Source organism: Heterodontus francisci, unplaced genomic scaffold (genome assembly GCF_036365525.1).
Source record: "Heterodontus francisci isolate sHetFra1 unplaced genomic scaffold, sHetFra1.hap1 HAP1_SCAFFOLD_75, whole genome shotgun sequence".
Lineage (NCBI taxonomy): Eukaryota > Metazoa > Chordata > Chondrichthyes > Heterodontiformes > Heterodontidae > Heterodontus > Heterodontus francisci.
Genome location: NW_027141820.1, coordinates 1,289,031 through 1,293,862, shown reverse-complemented (window position 1 = coordinate 1,293,862; position 4,832 = coordinate 1,289,031). Strand labels below are relative to the sequence as shown.

Here is a 4,832-nt window from a genome sequence, read left to right as displayed (position 1 = left end):
CACTTCCCCAAGGGACCCCACACAACAAGATTGTTAACTAATCCTTTCTCATTACACAATATCCAGTCCAGGATGGCCTGTTCTCTAGAGGTGTATTACACCTCTATCAATTCTCCACTCAATCTCCTTTGATATAGGCAGAATAATCCTAGCTTTTCCAACCTAACCTTGTAACTAAAATCCCCCATCCCTGGATCCATTCTGGTAAATCGCCTCTGCGTCCTCTCAAGGACCCTCACATTCTTTCTAATGTCTGCTGAGCAGAACTGGAAGCAACACTCCAATTGGGGCCTAACCAGAGTTTTATAATGGTTCAGCATAACTTCCCTGCTTTTGTACTCAATGCCTCTATTTATAAAGCCCAAGATCCCATATGCTTTGCGAACCACTCTCGCAATATGTCTTGCCACCTTCAAAGATTGATGCACATGAACCCCAAGTCCCTCTATTCCAGTACACTCTTTAGAACTGTGCCATTAAGTATATATTGCCTCTCCCTATTCCTTTACATCACCTCACACTTGTCACTATTAAATTCCATCTGCCACCTGTCTGCCCATTCTGCTAGTCTATCACTGTCCTGTTGCAGGCAGTTCATATCATCCTCACTGTTTGCCGCTCCTCCAAGTTTGTTGTCATCGGGATATTTTGAGATTCTACTCTGTATTCCAAGATCCAAGTCAATTACCTTGAGCAAAAAAAGCAGTGGTTCTAGCACTGACCCTTGGGGAACACCACTGTCGACTATCCTCCAGTCTGACAAAGAACCATTTAATAAGACTCGCTGTTTTCTGTCCTTAAACCAATTTTCTATCCAATTGGACACTGACCCTCCTATACCACGAACCTCAATTTTGTTAACCGCCCTTTTATGTGGTACCTTGTCAAACGCTTCCTTAAAATCCATATAAACAACATCCACTGCATTCCCTTTATCAACCTGCTCTGTTAGTTCATCAAAAAATGCAGTTAGATTAGTCAAGCATCAACTTCCATTTATAAATCCATGCTCACTCTCCTTAATTAACTCGAACCTCTCCAAGTGACTGTTGATTTTTTACCCTGATTATTCTTTCTAAATCCTTACCCACCGCTGCTGTTAATCTAACTAGCCTGTAGTTACCCGGACTGTCCTTACACCCTTTCTTGAATAAGGGTGTCGCATTTGCCACTGTTTAATCCTCTGGCACCTCCCCCGTATCCAGGGAAGATTGGAAGATTATAGCAAGCCCTTCCGTTATCTGCATCCGCATTTCCTTTCGCAACCTGGGATGTGAGCCATCCGGACCAGGTGATTTATCTTCCCTAAGCACAGCCAGCCTTTTTAGTACCTCCCTCTCCTAATTTGTACCCTCTCCATTGCCTCTACTTTCTTCACTTCAACTGATATTTTGTCAAATTCCACTTCCTTAGTGATCACTGATATAAAGTACTCATTAAGTAGATTAACATTGCCCTGCACCTCTAAGCTTATATTATCCTTTTTGTCCCTAATAGGCCAGACTCAACCTCTTACTACCCACTTATCATTTACATGCTGCTCGAAGATTTTTGGGTTTCCTTTCATGTTGACTGCCAGTCTATTCTCATAGAAATAGAGAATAAGCAAGTATAGAAGATATAAGTGTTTACCATCCTTGATGAGGTGGAACTTTTTTATGTTGTGGGTGGTAATGACTTGGCCCACGAGTGTGGTGGAAGCAGAGACAATCAATGATTTGAAAAGGAAATTAGATGGATACTTGAAGGAAAGAAACTTGCAGGAGGAAAGGGATCGAGCTGGTGAGTGGAACTGACGAGATTGCTCCGGGGAGAGCCAGCATGGACGTGATAGGCCAAACGACCACCTTCTGTGGTGTAAATGACTCTGTGTTGTTTCTCAAATTCAATCCACTGGTGCTTGGTAAATAATTTCAAAGTAAATTGTGCAACCGGAAAATCAGAACCAAGGCAAGTGACGCATAAGCAAGCAAAATTGCTAAAACCCAGGATTGAACCAGGGACCTTTAGATTTTTAGCCTAACGCTCGCCCAACTGAGCTATTTCAGCCCGACATTAATAGTGGCTTGTTGTCCTTGTTTTGGAAGAAAATACATACATTCAAGTTTTCCAAAAAATTAAAGAACACAACATGTGAGTAATATTCCCCATTGCTTTCTCAGTACTGATGGATTGTGAAGCGGGAGACAGCCAGCAGTGCCGCTGAGCCGCACAGACCCCGATCAAATTCAATCTTTCATAGTGAGATGCTGCTGAGAGGTAAGAGTCCTGAATCAAAGCGAGACTTGCTCATTTCAAACACTCCCTGTACTCTCTGCTCATGAAGCCTTAAAAAAGGGAAAAACAGAATGGCACTCAAACTCACAACCCTGCCATTAAAAGTCTCATATTCGACTGACAGAACTGTCACTTCTCCTCGGTCTCTTATTGGATGGATACAACTCCAACGCAGGGGTGGCATTCAAATCCTCCCATGGGTCCACATGTCAGACTGAGTTCCATGTTGTAGACTCAAGCAAAGGAAATCTGCTCACTTCCAAAACTATCAGCGAATTGAAGCTGATTACAATCAACATCATCGGAGGTCAGAACGACCTGGTGAAAGGAGACACCCTGAAGAAGGATCCACAATTATTCAAAGGCATCGACAAAGTGAAGAACAAGAAAATCGATGAGTCAATGCAAGCCAAACAACAGAAACACTGAAGAATTCCATTCCATTCCAGTCCAGAACCCAGTCCTGTTGTTTTTGGAGGCAGGTCACAATTACAGCAACAACTTTTTTTCCCACTTGGCTATCTGTACATTTAGTTAATTGCAATTTTGTCGACAAGCTCTTTGAATCCAGTTGTCTGGTCCTCAAGCCAGCTCCGCATGGAAGACAATTCCACCTTTTGAAAGGCTGAAACCAATAGATAACCTTAATCTAAAAATGCCAGCAGGCCAGGGCTCGTCCGGGACTTGAACCCGGGATCTCTCGCATGTTAATTAACTATACTCCCTAAGCGAGAATCATACCCCTAGACCAACGAGCCACTGACAGGTCAGGTTTTATTAGCTGCTGTGGAATTTCACCGGAACCCCCCAGCCAATCATCCATTTTTTTTCAGATCAAAGCAACATCCTGCAAAAGCTGAAATAAAAACAGAAAGTGCTGGAAATGTTCAGCAGCTCTGGCATCATCTGTGCTGTGAGAAACACAGTTAACGTTTCAGGGCACTCACCTTTTGTTTCAGCCATCCTTTCAGACTGCTTCTGTCCATCCAATCTCACTTTCTATTCTATCCACATTCTAATCATTCACTACGTTACTACATTTTTCATGAATTCCTCATTTCTTTTATTAATGACAATCTTGTATTTCTGGCCTTTGCTTCAGACACCACCACAAGTGGAATCGTGTCTCCATCTACCCAATCAAACCACTTCGCTGTTTCCTCACATTGCAATGTTTCTTTAACCCTGACAGACTGTGGAGTTTCTGCTGCTTGATTGCAGTTCTTGCTTCCCACCAGTAGATGTCACCTCACTCCAAAACAGTGAAGTTTACAAATCTGAGAGAGACACAACAGGAAATAATTGTTCACATTATCGTGAATGTGTGGGATTTAGAAATACTAGGAGTGGAGACGAGTTATTATTGCACTCTGCTATTACATCTTTTATAATGGACTCCAGCATTTTCCCCACGACTGATGTCAGGCTAACCGGTATATAATTCGCTGTTTTCTTTCTGCCTTTTTTTTTAAATAGCGGAGTTACATTAACTACCGTCCAATCCATTGGAACTGTTCCAGAGTCGATAGAATTTTGAAAAAAGACCAGAAATGCATCTGCTATTTCAAGGGCCACTTCCTTAATTACTCTGGGATGTAGATTATCAGGCCCTGGGGATTTATCGGCCTTCAATCCCATCAATTTCCCAAACATTCCCGACTAATACTGATTTCATACAGTTCCTCCTTCTCATTAGACCCTATGTTCCGCAACATTTCTGGGAGATAATTTGTATCCTCCTTAGTGAAGACAGATCCAAAGTATGTATTTAATTGGTCTGCCATTTCTTTGTTCCCCATTATAAATTCCCCCGTTTCTGACTGTAAGGGGCCCACATTTGCCTTCACTAATCTTTTTCTCTACACATATCTATAGAAGCTTTGACAGTCAGTTTTTATGTTCTTTGCTAGCTTACTCTCATATTCTATTTCCCCCTTCTTAATCAATCCTTTTGTCCTCCTCTGCTAAATTCCAAACTGCTCACAATCTTCAGGTTTGCTGCTTGTTCTGGCCATTTTATATTTCTCCTCCTTGGATCTAATACTTTCCTTAATTTCTTTTGTAAGCCACAGTTGAGCCACCCTTCCTGTTTTACTTTTGCACAGACAGGAATGAACAATTGTTGTAATTCATCCATGCGCTCTTTAAATGCTAGCCATTGCCTATCCACTGTCAACCCTTTAAGTAACGTTCCCCAATCTATCATAGCCAACTCCCGCCTCATACCTTCATAGTTTCCTTTGTTTAGATTCAGGACCCGAGTCTCGGAATCAAATCTCTCACTCTCCAACTTAATGAATAATTTTATCATATTATGGGCGCACTTCCCCAAGGGACCCCACACAACAAGATTGTTAACTAATCCTTTCTCATTACACAATACCCAGTCCAGGATGGCCAGTTCTCTAGAGGTGTTTTACACCTCTATCAATTCTCCACTCAATCTCCTTTGATATAGGCAGAATAATCTTAGCTTTTCCAACCTAACCTTGTAACTAAAATCCCCCATCCCTGGATCCATTCTGGTAAATCGCCTCTGCGTCCTCTCAAGTACC

At 42.1% G+C, this 4,832-nt stretch overlaps 2 non-coding genes across 2 annotated transcripts; both read right to left on the bottom strand.

The window, feature by feature from the left end:
- Positions 1-1,976: 1,976 nt before the first annotated feature.
- trnaf-aaa (transfer RNA phenylalanine (anticodon AAA)) lies at positions 1,977-2,049 on the bottom strand. The gene has a single exon. It is a non-coding gene; the product is annotated as a tRNA-Phe (tRNA).
- Positions 2,050-2,946: 897 nt separating this feature from the next.
- On the bottom strand, positions 2,947-3,035 carry trnap-agg (transfer RNA proline (anticodon AGG)). Its single transcript is given in 2 exon segments — positions 2,947-2,982; positions 3,000-3,035. It is a non-coding gene; the product is annotated as a tRNA-Pro (tRNA).
- Between the last annotated feature and the right edge of the window lie 1,797 nt (positions 3,036-4,832).